Source organism: Felis catus, chromosome A1, assembly GCF_018350175.1.
Source record: "Felis catus isolate Fca126 chromosome A1, F.catus_Fca126_mat1.0, whole genome shotgun sequence".
Lineage (NCBI taxonomy): Eukaryota > Metazoa > Chordata > Mammalia > Carnivora > Felidae > Felis > Felis catus.
In genome coordinates this window covers 156,332,547-156,349,614 of record NC_058368.1, presented here as the reverse complement: position 1 = coordinate 156,349,614, position 17,068 = coordinate 156,332,547, and the positions used below count along the sequence as shown (strand labels likewise).

Below are 17,068 nucleotides of genomic sequence, written 5' to 3'. Positions count from 1 at the left end.
TCCCAGTCGGTTCTATGGAAACCAGAGACGCGGGTGGCCTAGCGCCTTCCTGGCAGAAGATCGACCAGCCGAGCTGCGCAAACAGGAGGCGGGGGAAGCCGCTCAGCCCTGCACTGCGGAGACTCTCGGCGGCGGTCCCAGCCGCGGCAAGGGCGGAGCGGGGCGGGGTCTGCGGCCGCAGCCCACCAACGCGGGCGCAGAGCTCAGCGAGGCCGGGCGAGTGGGAACGAATGGTGGCTGCGGAAGGCAGGAGAAGCGGGCACCGCCGGCGCTCAACCCCAGCCCCTTCCCAATCTCACAGCCGGGCGCCGCAGAAACTTCGGGGGCAATGAGGAAACAACCCCAGAGAGTCAGGGTACACTGTGTCTTCCGAGCTGAGGCCCTTTACCTTCCCTGCCGGAGAGTCTGGGCTGCTTCCCTCGGGTGGCGGTGGTGACAGGGGAGACGACTGCCGCTGCAGCACTCGCTACCTCACTAATCCGGGCTCTGGGAAATAATTTCCCGCCGCGCGCTAGGCGGCCCCGGAAGCTATTGTACCATTTCCGGGTGGTTGTCAGTGACGCTCTCGATCCGTCGTCAGGGTGGTCCGAGCGGGTGCCTGACTGGGTTCTGGCGGGTGGGCCAGGTTCTGCTAGATGTGCGTCAGACGTGGGAGACGGGTAAGTCATTTTTCTGGGTTGCCTCCTGGGGCTGATAGTTCCGACCGGTCGGGGCCCGGTGTAGCATCTTAGCAGGACCAAGAAGTGAGCGGGAGAGGGTTGAACCAGGAGTCTGCATCCAGCCCTAAAGCGTTTGACTCGCTGCTGCTGGAAAAGGCCCCGGGATTCCGGCTCACCCCGTTCTCCACGAGGACAGTCCATCTCCAACTTGGAACTCGACCTCGGAATCCCATCTGAGGCCAAAGACAATGTATACCGCGATTTGTAGTAGCGAGTCGTCCAGTATCCAAGGAGTGTCATTACTCTCCCATTGGCAGGATTTAGTCACTCTCGATTTTCGAGAGCTACTTTACCATCCTTGTCCTGGCTGTTTCCATTGCCTTGGGTTGCACCTTTTACAAATGTTTGGGATGAGGGAGTCGTTCATGTTCGGAATTAAACGTTCCCGCCGCTGTTTGAATTGGGTAAGAAGGTGCTTTGTTTTCCTGACTACCACGAGCTCCTGGACTGCAGATGTACGTTTTAGCTTTAGGAAACCTGTGATCACGAGGGGGAAAGTAGGTGTAGCTTCAGACAGAAGGGCGCTTGCTCTGCTCCAAGTTTCCTCCGTAATGAAGGATTGGGGAGAATTTTGAAGACTGAGGTACCCACAATAATTGTAAAGAGAAAATTGCTTGCGATGGAGAGATGATGAGAGGAAAGGTGTTCTCTCAGTGGAAGGTTTGAAATATGTCATTTAGGGAACCTTGGCTACTTCACTTTTATGTATGCACTTTCTTCAGGTAAGTAGTTAGCCCTCAGCACCTTCTATTTAAATCATTACTTTTCCCCCTAAAAGGCAGCTGATTTTTATTCCCAAACAGCCGGTTCCAAAAAGAGTTCTAGAAATTACCCTAAAGAAAAAAGCCCCTGATGCATTAGCCAAATTCCTTTTTACCTTTTGAGAGTCATGCAACCATATTTAGGAGAGCACATTGATATTCTGATCTCCTTGTTGATTCACAGTTCAACCAACTTTTATAATATCCTCATTCAGTCCCAATTTTACCATGTTTATTTAAACTTGTGTTCTCCATTTGAAAGGATTGTAAATAATTGATGGGAAATTACACGTGTCAATATAGCAACTAGCTTTTTAGATAGGCAGTGATCTTTTGGTATTCTTGCCCTTGACTTTGAAGACCTTGCCCTTGTCTTTGAAATTTATACAGCCAACGACTAATACCACAAATAGCTAGCGTTTGCCAGGCATGGTACATTCCTTGAAGTTACTACCATTCTACAAGAAAACTCGTATTATCCCTGGTTTGCCAACGTTTTCTACTGAGACTCAAAAACATTGTGACTGAGACTGAAAAACATCCCCACAAATTATATAATCAAATGGCGCAATTGAGATTTGAACAGTTTACGTTACACCTAAACTTGGGCTCTTTTTACTGTGCTTTATACTCATAAATAACTATAACAGAATCATTCTTTTTATTCTCATGTAAAATTGGATAGACAGTATGTCACATTCAGAAGTCAGAGGGATAGCAAAACCGGAGTATAAAGAGATTTTAGGGATGTGTTAATGGGTTAACGGATTCCTTACGTTAAAGTATTAAAGATTAAGGAATGTGTTAAGGATTTAAGGTATCACCATGAAGTAACTTTGTCATATGAATAATCCGGTTTCTTTTCTATGTTGATTCTTGGCCTCTTTTAGCTTCCTAACTCAAACAAATGTAAATAATCTAAAGACCATGAGGGTATAGATGACTCTAACTCCAGAATATCAGCTGTCTTTTTAAACAGGTGTTTCCTCTCTTTCTCTGTCTCTCTCTATCTCCCTCTCCCCCCCTCCCCCCCACACACACGAAGATGAGGGGCGCCTGGGTGGCTCAGCCAGTTAAGCATCCGACTTAGGCTCAGGTCATGATCTCATTGTTCGTGAGTTAGAGCCCCACATGGGGCTCTGTGCTGACAGCTCAGAGCCTGGAGACTGCTTCAGATTCTGTGTCCCCCTCTCTCTCTACTCCCCCACTCACGCGTGTGCTCTCTCTCTCTCTCTCTCTCTCTCTCTCTAAAAAATAAACATTAAAAAATTTTTTTAAAAAAAAAGAGAAAATGAATGAGCACAAACTTCATAAAATTGAACTTTGTAATGCCCTGTAAGGAATTGCTATTTATTGGTTATTAGCAAAATTGTTACATTTCATTCATGTAACCCTCAGACAGATGGTGCTTATCACACATTTTAAGAGAATATCCTTAATTAAACATACCCGTTCCAGTATTCTATTTTATGTAGCGAAGAAGTAGCCTAATTGTCAGGGAATTTACTAAAATGTCATTGAAATGACCAATATTATAAATAACATAGAACTTAGTTATAAAGAATATCCTATTTTATAAACACAAGTATATATGTACAGCTAGTCTCAAATACTAATGTTCATTTTATTACATTGTATTAACTTCACTGTGTGAAAGGTATTTGCGTAGTTCATAGGTAGATCTCAGGTGTTTGTTTTCAATCCAATGTTACTGCTATGAAGGTTGAGACTGTATCTTTTGTCCATTATCCCATATTCAGCATTTAGCACAGTGTCTGGCATAGGGTAGGGGCTCAGTAAACATTTACTGAAGGAGTGATTGCTTTTCAAAATGTTCTTTATCCACAGAGAAGTATTTGTACATGCGTTTTTTTTTAAAGGGTCTTACCACATACTTATTTATCGAAACTCACTTTGATGCTGAAATGTAATGTCCACTCCACACTCATCCTTAAAAGGCAATGTGGTCCCTTGCGAAGAAAATGGGACAGTGAGATGGGAGATAAGAGAATACCTAATATTTATTGTAGTTTACACTCTGCTATGCAGTGTTCTATTTTATCCTCACAGAACTATATAGAGAGTATTATTACCCTGCTTTTACAGATGAGAAAACTAAAGCAAAGATAAGCTTGCAAATGGTCCTAGGTTACCATACTCATCAGGTGCCAGAGCTGTGATTTGAACCATTGCTCGCTTCAGAGGCCACTACCTTACCCACTTTGCTATACTGCCTCTATTTGGATTTTAATCCTGGCTCATCTACTAACTAGGTGTATACACAAAGGGAAATTTATTTCTCTGAGGATCATTTCTCAAATACTCAGAGTAATACTTGGGAGTCAGCTAAAGTCAGAGGATTTTACAGCTGAAGGGACTTTATAGATCATTTAAACCCACCCTCATGTGTTATAGATTAACAATTAGAGACTATACCAATCAACGAAAAATAAATGAAAAATTGTCCATTCTACTCCAGCCCCAATCCAGCACCTGCCTATTACCCCCTACCCCCAATCTGCTCACCTGGTTAGGGAGTAGTCCTGTCCTTCTTAGTGAATGGATGGCTGAGACTCAGGGCTCAGGCCCAGCCAGAGGTGGGAGGGGACTCTAAGGGTCCATCTAGCACTCCGTTTCTGGGGCTTCTCCCTGAGAGGACATGGATTCACATCAGTAGTGTGGGGATTGGTTTATAAGCTCTTTGTTCTGACAGAGTGGGGGCTGGGCACTGGCACCTAGCTGAGATGCTGTTGGGGGTTCAGGTTTGGCTGGGGGTGGGGATTCTCTGAAGCCGTGAGGTCTTCTACTCCTGGTCTCCGTGGCTCCTGCCCCTTACTGATGTCTGTGACTCTGAGCAGCTACCTGCCCGTGTCTAGGCCTCAGTTTCCTCATTTGAAGTCACTGGGTAGGGGACCCTTGCCTCTTTCCTCCCAGGAGTGGGTCCAGGACCTCCACAATGGGGTCAGTCTTGGGTCTCCTCTTCCTGATCTGCCTGCGCGCAGATCCCCAGGATTGCCACTTTTGGAAGATTTTCCACAGGCCTTTGCTACAGAAAAACAAAATAACAAAAACAACACCAAAAAACCCCCGCACCTTGCCTCACCCACCTTCCAATGTTTGCATATATTGCTGACTTACTTCCAACACGCAGCTCTGACTGACGTACTGCACAGTACTGCTAGGCTATGTTCTTTTAGAGGCTGGGAAACAACCAGGGATTAATCCTTAGACATGATGATTCTACAGACACCTGACTTACCTCTTCAGGTGACTCTGGTTAAGGGAAGTTTTCGAGTGGTGCACACAAAAGTCTGCAGTGGAATCAAGAGATAAAGGTAAAAATCAGCATAGAAATATTAAAAAGTATCAGGAAGTGTGAAGAGAATACTGCCTGCCATCCTCAACTGCTGACATGTTATTGGAGACACGTTTTTGAAACAGTGCCCCAGCAATTTTCCTGTAAACTTTGGTACAAGTCAGTAAGGAGAGAGGTGGCTCAGGCTTAAGTTGCTAATAGAGTATCTATAATATTTATGAATACCAGTGTACTCACAGAGAGAGAAGAAACATATAGCTGTTTAAATCATTTGGTGGATTCTTTGCTGAATCACATTCTCAGCAAAATTAGCTAAAACTAAAAAAAAGTTATTTTGATTAATTAGGCAAAACAGTAAAATGTAAAGCAGCTGAATTCAGATAAGACCTGCATATGAGCTCAAATTCATGAACTTACACATGATTTGAAAGGATTTACTTAAGTTATTTGAGCCCCAATTTGTTCATCTGTCAAGTGCTAATATCAACTTTATAGATTTATTAGGATTAAGTGTGATAATGTGTGAAAGCACACAGGCGTCAGAAAGAATGTTGTTAGGGATTTGTCTAGTTTTGCTGTTTAATGTAGTGTAATTGCTTTAAAATAAGGTCTGGGCTCTAACTCTGAAGGCAAACAGTTCAAATCCCAGCTCTGTCACTAGTTGTGAGACTCTGGGAAAGATATTTTTCTGTTCTTAGTGTTTGTTTCCTTATTTTTAAAATGAAAATAGTGATAACGTGTTCATAAGTTTTGTGCGAAGATTTAATAATGATGCATAGAGTTTAATATGGTGGCAAGACTTGTATGCACTTTCTTTGTTGGCTCAAATTCCCGGAAAAGCAGATCCCAAGAGGGGTTTAGACTTCCTAGAGGTTTATTGGGGAAGAGGCCTGTGAAAGATAAAGAAGGGGCAGCAAGAGTAGGAGGGAAGTGCCTTCAGGTCTCAGTGCAGGTCTGACCACCTGCAAAGGCTGGAAGGAGGGAGGGAGGGAGGAAGGGAAAGAGCAAGGAAGTCAGACTGCTGTGCTGCTTTAAGAAAGCTTCAACAGCACAGTGGGGAATATGTGATCCAAAGTCATCTGTTAGGAATGTCATGTTACCCAGTGCTCAATATAATGTTAGCTATTAGTAAAAATAATTGGTAGTTGTCACATGCTATAATTTACAAGTGTATTTAAACTTAAACTCTTGATTTTTTTTTTTAAGAGCTGGGTTTTTTGTTTTTGTTTTTGTTTTTGTTTTGTTTTTTTTTTTTAGAGAGTAAGTGGAGAGATAGGCACAGAAGGAGAAAGAGAGAGAGCATCCTCAGCAGGCTCTATGCTGAGTTTGGAGCCCAACAAGGGACTCAATCCCACGACCCTGGTATCATGACCTGAGTTGAAATCAAGAGTCTGACGCTCAACCGACTGAGCCACCCAGGTGCCCCTCAACTCTTACTTTTACTGTCTGCCCTAACCTCCTCTAAGACAAGTACAATCCCTGCTGCCAAACATTGATATTATTAACATTTGAGGGACATATTCTTAGATCAACAACTTCCTATATTTTATGACACAGTTTTGTTAGCCAGTGAACAGTTGAGGAATCATAAGATCCAAATAGCAGTTGGAAAAATGCAAACATTAGCTAAGCAACTGATTTTTTGACATTAGGTAGTCAAACACAATATGCTGTTCAAATTTCTCAATTCATGGGGCACCTGCGTAGCTCATTGGGTTAACTCTTGATTTTGTCTCAGGGTCTCACAGTTCTTGAGATCAAGCCCCGTGTTGGGTTCTGTGCTGACAGTGCAGAGCCTGCTTTGGATTCTGTCTCTCCCTCTCTGTCCCTACTTCGTTCCCTTGCCCCCCCCCCCCAAAAATAAATAAACTTTAAAAATTTTTCTAAATTCAGGTATCCAATAAATACAACAATCTCAAAAACCGGAGTAATGTTAATATCCATAGTTGAATATTAGCCCACATATCCATTTTTGTGAATGTACATTTTTCTTCCTCCCAAACATACTTCTGTAGTTAAAAAGATCATGATATTACAGTTTCGTAGGCAACCCCCTCACTTTTGTTTTTAACAAACAATTGTGGATGTCAATCAATTCAGTGCTTTTCAAATGGCAGATTATAACTCATCTGTTTGGTGAGTACTAGCGTGTATTTTTATTTTAGATGTGTGTGACTTTAGGATTTGGATACAGGATGTGTTTGTTACTGTGCTTTACAGTTGAATTTTAAAGCAAGAGATTTAGACTAACTTTATTATCTTACATAAGGAAATGAAAACTAAAGAGGTAGTTTAAGTTGCCCAGGTAACTCAGGAAATGCGACTTGAGCCAAAAGTTAGGTCTTAAGAATCTAAATTTAGGGCTCTTTTTTTTTTTTTTTTTTTTTTTAATCATGCTTCCAAGAAAAGACTTGTTTGTCCTATTTAGGGGACGTAATTACTCTATTTTCCAGTTGGTTACTATGGCCGTCCTTTTCTGTCACTTTCATTGTTTGTTTGCTAAGGTTACTGAAAAGGGCTCTTCTCTGACTCAGGCCATTCATTGAGTGTCAGAGACATTGTACAGTTGTAGTTGTTTCTAGCATCCGTACCATGTGACCTGAATTTTCCATTTTCCCTTTGGGGAACACAGCTAATCCAACAGTTTAAGTCTGGAGTTTATGTAATTTAAATTGAGGAGTGATAGGAGCTCTTTTTGAGAAGCATTTTACTGATGAAGTCTTAATTTTTACTGATAGCAGTGAATATTATTTTGTGCTTCATTGGCATGATGACATTTTTTATCCATGTTTCTTGCTATTTTAGACCAGCTCACTGATATTTTTTTTCACACTAATATTTTTAAATGCAAGTTTTGTGGATAATCACATGTTAATTTATTCCTCTATAATTTTGTAAAACATCATTCTTTCCTTTTCTAGCATATATTAATACCTGCCCTCACAAATGCCTGTGGGCTAATTTAGCTTCTGAAGGGCGAGCTCTGTCCTTGCTAATCATAGATTTGACCGGGAAAGACTTTGGGGGTGGGGTTCTTTGTAAATGGAGCCCTCCTTCCATGCCCTGTTTTTATGTTGTCTTCTCTATCCTGCTAGCCCAGTGTGGCTGCCTCAGCTTATTCCTTTTATAGACTTTATCTGATCATGATCTTTCTGGGGCTTTCTCCTTTATCTTACTAGGCAATTCTCAAATTTTTGGTTTAGGAGTAATTTACACTATTAAAAATTACACTCAAAAAGAGTTTTTATGTATGTAATTCTATCTACTTATATTTATTATATTATAAATTAAAATTAAATATTTTTTAAAAAGTAGTTAAATCGATAATAAAGCCTTACACATTAACTTATAGAGCATTTTTTTAAAAAGATGATTATATATTCCCAAAGAAAGTTTTAATGGAAGAGTGGTATTATTTTATGTTTTTGCAGTGTCTTTAATGTCTGGCTTAAAGAAGAGTGCTGAATTCTTAGATCTGCTTCTGTATTCAGTCTGTTGTGATAAGTTGTTTTGGATTGAAGTGAACAAAATCCAACCTCATACAGACATCTGGTTGGAAAAGAAAGGATTTTTTTAAATGGCCTTTTCAGATCATTGTGAATATTTTTCTTTGATCCTATACCCAAACTTAGTAAGTAGGATTTCTTAAAGTTTAATTGCAATGTGAAATCTGAAACCCTGTCAATGAACTTTATGTAATCTGTTACTGGTCTATCTTGCACTTTGAAGGACTCTTTTATAAACGTATGATTTTGTTACATAAAATATTGGCCATATGGAAAACACTGATTCATTGAGGTATGCTGATCTTCCAAATCTTAATACCTTTCATTATACATGATCAAAAAATCCTACTTGTTAATATTACCAGCAGTCTCATCAGGAAAATTTTTAAATGTTGGGAACCTCTCCCTCTGACAATATATGATTTTCCAAAATTCTTATTTTTGCTTTGAAAGCTGTAATTTTATCATTGGCAACAAATGTTGTCTAATGTTTTCCTTGAAGTGAGAGCTCAATTTGGTTAATTTTGAAAAAAAATGTGTGGTGTACTCACAGGTTGACTTCATAAAATTACTAATCTTTACTGCCTCATTGAGGACATTATCAAGTAAACCTGGCTTTACTTGTTATTCCAATTGTGTGGTTGAAGAACTAGGACTAAGGTGTTAAAACAGGATATACCAACCCCTCCCCCCTGCCCTGCCCCCAGATGCCTACATCCTGATCCCTGGAACCTGTGAATATGTGAGATTATATAGCAAAGAGGAATTAAAGTTGCTAATCAGTTTACCTTATAATAGTGAGATTATCCTGGATTATCCAAATGGGCCCAATATAATCATGATGGTTCTCAAAAGTGGAAGAAGGAGGCTGAAGAGGAATTCAGAGTAATCCAGTATGAAAAGGACTCAACCCACAAAGCTAAATAGAAAAGGAGGGAAGTGGGCCATGAGCCACGGAATGAAAGCAGCTTCTAAAAGTTAGAAAATGCAAGGAAATAATGCATCCTCTTCAGATCCTCCAGAAAGGAATGCAGCTCTCCTGACCCATTTCCTTTTGGGGTGGTGAGACCCATTTCAAGACTTCTAACCTAGAGAACTATCAGATGATAAAATTCTGTGGTTTTAGGACAGTAAATTTGTGGGTAGTACAGCAGCAATAGACCACTGATACGACTAATACAGTTTGAGGACTGCAGTTTGGGCCTGGGGATCATTGCTTTTGCAGTATTAGTACAAATGTCTATCTAGTGAATGGCATAGGTCTTATTATGAAAATAGTTTTGAAATTTTGAATGCCCTGAAAGAATATTGGGGCTCCATCCAGGATCTGAGTACCACACTTTGATATCACTTTAACTTTTCCTTTGTGCTTCTTCTGTGTCAGCCACTTGAATAGGTACTGAGGTGCAAAAATTAAGAAGGCCCAATCCAGGGGTGCCTGGGTGGCTCGGTCAGTTAAGTGTCTGATCCTGGATTTTGGCTCAGATCATGATCTCATGGTTCACGAGATCAAGCCCCACTTCGCCCTGCATTGGGCTCTGTGCTGACAGCTTGGAGCCTGTGTGGGATTCTCTCTCTCCGTCTCTCTCTGCCCCTCCCCCTGCCGTCTGTCTGTCTCTCTCAAATAAATAAATAAACAAACACATTTTTGTTTTAAAATGCACAGTCCAGGGGCGCCTGGGTGGCGCAGTCGGTTAAGCGTCCGACTTCAGCCAGGTCACGATCTTGCGGTCCGTGAGTTCGAGCCCTGCGTCGGGCTCTGGGCTGATGGCTCAGAGCCTGGAGCCTGTTTCTGATTCTGTGTCTCCCTCTCTCTCTGCCCCTCCCCCGTTCGTGCTCTGTCTCTCTCTGTCCCAAAAATAAAAAATAAAACGTTGAAAAAAAAATTAAAAAAAATAAAATAAAAATAAAATGCACAGTCCAATATTAAAATTCAGTTTAGTGGTTGAAAGAGGTAAGCAAATCAGTAATTGCAGGTAGTACAGAATGACAAGTGCCCTAACATACTCACGTGAAGCAAAGTGACCTCAAACCAGTTTTCATGTGCTTTCAGTCTCCTGAAAGATATTATAAAAATAATTACAAAATGCAAAGTGCTTTTAAGGAAATATTCCCACTGACAAAGTGAGGGATAGTGCTTTACGTTCCCAGTAGCAGTTTATGACGGTTTCAGTTTCTCCACATCTTCCCCAGTACTTGCTATTGTCTTTCGATCATAGCCATTCTAGTGAATTGTGAAGTGGTACCTCTTGTAGTCTCAATTTGCATTTATCTAATAACTAATGATGCTGAGCATCATTTCGTGTACCTAATGGCCATTTGTATGCCTTCCTTGGAGAAAAGATCTGATCAAGTCCTTTGCCATTTTAAAACGGAATTACCTGTCATTTTATTGTTGCGCTATAATAATTTCTTTATAGGTTGTGGGATATTATTTCCTTATCAGGTATTTGATTTACAAATATTTTCTCTCATTCTGTAGATTGTTGTTTCACTTTACTGATGGTGTTCTTTGAAGTGCAAATGTTTTTAATTTTTGTGAAAACCAATTTACCTGTTTATTTTGTTAATTCTGCTTTTATTGCTTTAAGAAACTATTGCCCAATCTAAGGTCAAGGAGATTTATACCTGTGGCTTTTTTTTTTTTAATTAACATACTTTGTGCTTATAGTTAGGTGTTTCATCAATTTTGAGTTAATTTTTGTATGTCTTCTGATGAAGAAATCTGACAGTTTTACATGTTGGTATCCAGTTGTCTCACCAGCATTTCTTGAAAAGACTAATCTTTCCCTATTGAATTTTCTTGAAATTCTCATCAAAAATCAATTGGACATGTATGGATTTACTACTGGACCATCAATTCTATTCCATTGATTATATCTCTGTCCTTAAGTATAGCGTGTCACACAGTCTTTATTACTGTAGCTCTGTCCTAAGTTTAGAAAAACGGGAAATGTGAGTTCTCCTTTTTCTTTTTCAAGATTGTTTTTGCTATTCTGGGTCCCTTGTATTTCCATATGAATTTTAAGATCAGTTTGTTAATTTCTGCAAAATAAGCAGCTGAGATTTTGATAGAGACCGCATTCAATTTGTAGATTGATTTGGGAATTACTGCCCCTTTCACAATATTGTATCTTTCAATCCATAAGATACGAACTTTTAATTTACTTAGGGCTAAGTCAAGTTTTCACAATGAGGTTTTCTAGTTTTCAATGAATGTCTTGGACCTCTTCTGTTAAATTTTTCCTAAGTGTAGTATTTTATTCTACTTGATGCTATTGTAAATGGAATTGTTTTCCTAATTTCATTTTCAAGTTGTTAATTGCTAGCATATAGAAATACAGTTTGATTTTTGTTTATTTGTCTGATGTCTTACATACTTTGTGAATGTATTCGTTAGCTTCAATCATGGGGGTTGTTTCCTTAGAGTTTTCTACATACAAGATCTTGTCATCTAGAAGTGAAGGTAGTTTTACTTCTTCCTTTCAAATCTGGATGCCTTTTATTTACTTTTCTTTCCTAATTGCCCTGACTAGAACTTCCAGTACAGTGCTGACTAGAAGAATAAAAAATGGATATTCTTGTCTTGTTCCTGACTGTAATGGCAAAGCTTTCAGCCTTTTACCATTAAGTATGAAGTCAGCTTCTGGGTTCAATTCCTAGTTTGTTGAGTGTTTTTCATCATGGAAGCTTATTGGATTTCCACACATTCGTTTCTGCATCTATTTAAAGCATTATGTAGTTTTTGTTCTATATTCTGTTAATAAAGTGTGTTACATTCATTTTTGTGTGTGATTCAACCTTACATTTTTGTGATAAATCCTACTTAGTCATGGTGTATAATTCTTTTCATATGTTGCTGGATTCAGTTAGCTATGTTTTGTTGAGTATCTTTGCCTTTATATTGGTTTATAGTTTTCTTGTAATGTTTTTGTCTGGTTTTGGTATCAGGGTAATACTGACCTCAGAGAATGAGTTGGGAAGTATCCCCGCTTCTATTTGTTAGAAGAATTTGTGAAGGTTTGGTGTTAATTCCTCTTTAAATATTTGGTAGAAGGTACCAATAAAGCCAACCTGGCCCTGGGCTTCTCTTTGTGGTAAGATTTCTGATATTAACTTCAATCTGTTGATTTGTTATAGGTCTATGCATATTTTTAAAAAATTTTTAGTCATTTCAATACTTGGTATCTTTCTCAGAGTTTGTTTCACCTAGATTGTATAATTTGATGATACACATTTGTTTATTGTATCCCCTTATAATCTCTTTATTTCTGTAATGTGAGTAATATCCCTTCTTTCATTTCTAATTTTAATAATTTGAGTCTTTTATCTTTTTGACTGGGGGGGGGAGGTCAGTTTACCTAAAGGTTTGTCAACTTTGTTCACCTTTTAAAAGACTCAAGATTAGTTTGATTGATTTTCTCTGTTGTTTTTCTATTATTTTTATTTACTTCAAATCTAATCCTTATTTTCCTTCTGCTTGCTTTGGGTTTAGCTTGCTCTTTTTCTATTTTCTGAAGATTGAGAGTTAGGGTATTGATTTTAGAACTTTCTTTTTTATTTTTTTAATGCTTATTTATTATTTTTGTGAGAGAGTGAGAGAGAGACCATGAGTGGGGTAGGGGCAGAGAGAGAGGAAGATACAGAATCTGAAGCAGGCTCCAGACTCTGAACTGTTAGCACAGAGCCTGATGCAGGGCTCAAACCCGTGAACCGGGAGATTGTTACATGAGCCAAAGTCAGTCGCTTAACTGACTTAGACACTCAGGTGCCCCATATCTTTCTTTTTTAACATAGGTTTTTAGTCTGCAGTTTTATTTTCTTGTGTTGTATCTGTTTGGCTTTGCTGTCAGTATAATAGACATAGAATTAGAAAGATTTCTTTCCTTTATTTTCTGAAATAGTTTGTGAAATGTTGCTATTATTTCATTTTTTTATTTCATAGAATTTACCATTGAAGCCCTTGGGACTTTGCTTTTCTTTATGTGGAGATTTTGAATGACTAATGTTTTAACTTGCTTTAGGTCTATTCAGTTTTCACCTTACTTCTTAAGTCAGTTGTGCTCATTTATGTCTTTCTAAGAATGTGTCTTTTTCATCTGCATGTCTATTTTGTTGGCATGAAGTTGTTAATTGTGTTGTCTTATAATCCTTTTGATTTCTGCATAGTCAATAGTGACACCATTTTTATTCATTATTTTGATAATTTGTGTCTTTTTTCTTTTTGATGACTCATGGTAACAGTGTACAATTTTATTCATTTTTTCAAAGAACCAATTTTTGGCTTTATTTTTTCTATTGCTTTTCGCTTTTCTGTTTCATTTATTTCTGCTGTAATCTTATGTGTTGCCTTTCTATAATGCTTTTTGTGTATCCCATAAAATGTGACATATTGTATTTTCACTATCATTCAGTATTTTTTTTTTTTTATAGATTGAGATTCTCTGACTTTATTTATTTTTTATGTTATTTTTGAGACAGAGACAGAGCATGAACAGGGGAGGGGCAGAGAGAGAGGGAGACACAGAATCTGAAGCAGGCTCCAGGCTCTGAGCCATCAGCCCAGAGCCCGACCTGGGGCTCAAACTCACAGACCGCGAGATCATGATCTGAGCTGAAGTCGGACTCTTAACCGACTGAGCCACCCAGGCGCCCCAGTAAAAAATTTTTTTAATCTTTTGTGATTTCTTTTTTGATATTTAGAAATGTGTTCTTGGGGCACCTGGGTGGCTCAGTTGTTAAGTGTCCGAATCTTGGTTTTGGCTCAGGTCATGATTTCACGTTTTGCGGGTCTGAGCCCTGCTTGGGATTCTCTCTCTCTCTCTCTCTCTCTCTCTGCCCCTTCCCCACTCGTACTCTGTCTCTCTCTGTCTCTTTCTCTCTCTCTCTCTCAAAATAAATAAACTTAAAAGTATGTTCTTTAACTTCCAAATATTGAGGATTTTCCAAGATTTTTTTTCTACTATTGATTTCTAATTTAATTCTGTTCTATTCATAGGTTATGCTTTTTATGATCTTATTTATTTAAAATTTGTTGAGACTTATGACTTTGTGTATGGTCTAATTTGGAAAATATGTTTTGACATTTGAAAAATTGTGTGTTGTGGCATCATTGAATGGGGTAGTATATATGAGTTAGGTTGAGTAGGTGAACGATATTTTCTAATACTCTTGCTGCTTTTCTGTTCTATTAATTTTTTGTAGGAAAGTATTGAAATATCCACGTATACTTGTCAAATGATCTATATCTTTTTTCAGCTCTGTCGTTTTTTGCTCCACTGATTTTGGTGCTTTGTTTTAGTGCATATACATTTATAAACATTATTTTTTGTGATGTACTGACCCTTTTATCATTTTGAAATATCCCATTTTTGTTAAACATTATTTATTTTCTTTTTTAAATTTATTTTTCTTTTGTTTGTTACCGTTAAAATTTCCTTTTTATTTTTATTTTTTTAAATATTATTTATTGTCTATTTATTTTTTTTAAGTAGGCCCCAATTTCAACATGTGGCTCAGACTCATGATCCTGAGATCAAGAGTCATGTGTTCTACTGACTGAGCCAGCCAGCTGCCCCTCAAAAACTATTTTTTTAAACATTAAAAAAAAATTAAAAAAAAATTTTATGTTTATTTACTTTTTAGATAGAGAGAGAGAGACACTCACAGTATGAGTGGGGGAGTGGCAGAGAGCGAGAGACACAGAATCCAAAACAGGCTTCAGGCACTGAGCTGTCAGCACAGAGACCGACGTGGGGCTCCAACTCATGGACCATGAGATCATGACCTGAGCCGAAGTCGGGCGCTTAACTGACTGAGTCACCTAGGTGCCCCTCCCCCCCCATTTTTTTTTAATGTTTATTTATTTTTGAAGGAGAGAGAGACGGAATGTGAGTGGAGGAGGGGCAGAAGGAGAGGGGGAGACACAGTGTCCTAAGCATCCTGAGCTGTCAGCACAGAGCCTGACATGATGTTTGAACTCATGAGCAGTGAGATCATGACCTAGATGAAATTGGATGCTTAACCGAGTGAGCCAACCAGGTGCCCCTCAAATACTACTTTTTAAAGCCTATTTTGTTTAATATTAGTGTAGTAACTCCAGCTGATTGTGGTTACTGTTTGCATGGCATCTTTTTCCATCCTTTTACTATGTTTTTTGTCTTAGGATGTAAGATATGTATCTTTAGATGACATGTGGTAGGATCTTGCTTTTTTATCTACTTTGACAATTTCTGCCTTTTGATTGAGGTGTTTAGACCATTCACATTTAATGTACTTATTAACATGGTTGGGTTTACATTTTCCATTTTGCTGTAGTTTTAATATGTGTTTTTTTTATTTGAAGCTTCTTTTATTTTTGAAGTATATTTATGTTGAGAGACAGACAGATGGTGCATGTAAGTGGGAGAAGGGCAGAGAGAAAGGGAAAAAGAATCTCAAGCAGTCTCCACCCTGTCAACACAGAGCACAATGAAATGTTCAATCCCCTGAATCATGAGATCATTACCTGAAGGAGATCTAGAGTCAGATGCTTAACCAACTGAGCCACCCAGCCCCACCCCCCAACAGTGATTGTACTTTTCAGCTCCAAAATTTCTATTTGATGTTTTTTTCTAATTTCTTTCTATTTGTCGAGAATCTATTTTTTGTTCATTGTTGTCTTTCCTTTAATTCTTTAAATAAGGTCACTTGTGTTTCATCGAACATATTGGTAATAGCTACTTTGAAGTCTTTTTTTAAATCTAATATAATCTAGGGACACTGAGATAGTTTCCCCTATTTCTTTGTATGCCTCATAATTTCTTATTGAAAACTGGATATTTTAGATCATCTATTGTGGCAACTCTGGATTCTGATATGTTTTTTTTCCCCTGAAAGTTGTGGTTTTGTTCATTTGATTGTTTCTTTGTTTAGTAATTTGCCTAAACTAAGTACAGTGACGGTCTGTCTCCCTTGTGATGTGTGGCACTGATAAATCTGGGGTTTTTTATTTGTTTTGTTTTTTTAATGTTCTTGTTTTGAGTTTTACATTTGGCTTTCTAGGACTTGATCCTGTGTCTGTGTATCTTAAACTTTAAGCTGATTGTTGGACAGTGCTCGTGCTTAAACACATGAAATCAATAAGTCTTCTGTAATCTACTCATGGATCTCTGTATTGATAGAGGACTGTATTCGAAGTTTACACTGTTTTCAGGTGTGGTATAGCTTTCACTCTCTGCTGGGCTTTTTCACATTTGCTCTGTGCATGTGATTATTCAGCCTCAAGAATATGTGACTAGCTTTGTTCCTCTCTGGTCTTGATTGCACATCCTCTCAACCTTAGGTAAGAATGTATCTATCCCAGTTATGACCATGACCTTGGACTAAAGCAGCTGTTTACTCTCCCTACTTGCCCACTTACAAGATGATCACTTCCACTGAAATGCTGCTGGACATGGGCATAACCTACCACTCAAGTTCAAGCTCTATTTGGTGCCCTATTTGATGACGACAGAGATGTTTCCAGTCTTAATGATCTTCCTCACCCTGGAAGAACCTTTTTGCTGACTGAGTTGTGGTTGATGGTGATAAGAGGCCAGACCAGAATGTAACAGGGTCTTAGTGTTCTTACCTAAAGATTAGCAGTCTTTCAAATATAAATGCTTCTCAAATTGTTATATCCCTTTGGTCAATTTCTAGAGCACTGAAATGACTGTGCTTATCAGTTTTGTCTGGCTCTTTAGTTTCTTTTTAGAAGAATATTTGCTGATTGGAAGTCCTACTTCC

The 17,068-nt window shown here is 38.7% G+C and overlaps 2 protein-coding genes and 1 long non-coding RNA gene across 10 annotated transcripts in view; 1 reads left to right on the top strand and 2 right to left on the bottom strand.

Annotated features, from left to right (window-relative positions):
• Nucleotides 1-523, bottom strand: part of SLF1 (SMC5-SMC6 complex localization factor 1) — an 81,716-nt gene extending 81,193 nt beyond the window's left edge. Inside the window, exon 1 of the mRNA XM_003981155.5 lies at nucleotides 389-523. The gene's annotated coding sequence lies outside the window, so the exon portion shown is untranslated. The remainder of the gene's footprint in view (nucleotides 1-388) is intronic.
• KIAA0825 (uncharacterized protein KIAA0825 homolog) overlaps nucleotides 524-17,068 on the top strand; it is a 389,144-nt gene continuing 372,599 nt past the window's right edge. For 3 of the 8 annotated variants that reach the window (XM_019836952.3, XM_045040124.1, XM_045040122.1), the window contains exon 1: nucleotides 529-659. The gene's annotated coding sequence lies outside the window, so the exon portion shown is untranslated. Of the gene's footprint in view, nucleotides 660-681; nucleotides 1,124-17,068 lie in introns of those variants that run through there. The other 5 variants (XM_019836968.3, XM_045040125.1, XM_045040128.1 and 2 more) reach the window with 4 other exon arrangements.
• On the bottom strand, nucleotides 2,797-4,719 carry LOC123380828. Its single transcript, XR_006587094.1, has 2 exons — nucleotides 4,007-4,719; nucleotides 2,797-3,450 (listed from the first exon to the last, which is right to left on the bottom strand). It is a non-coding gene; the product is annotated as an uncharacterized LOC123380828 (long non-coding RNA).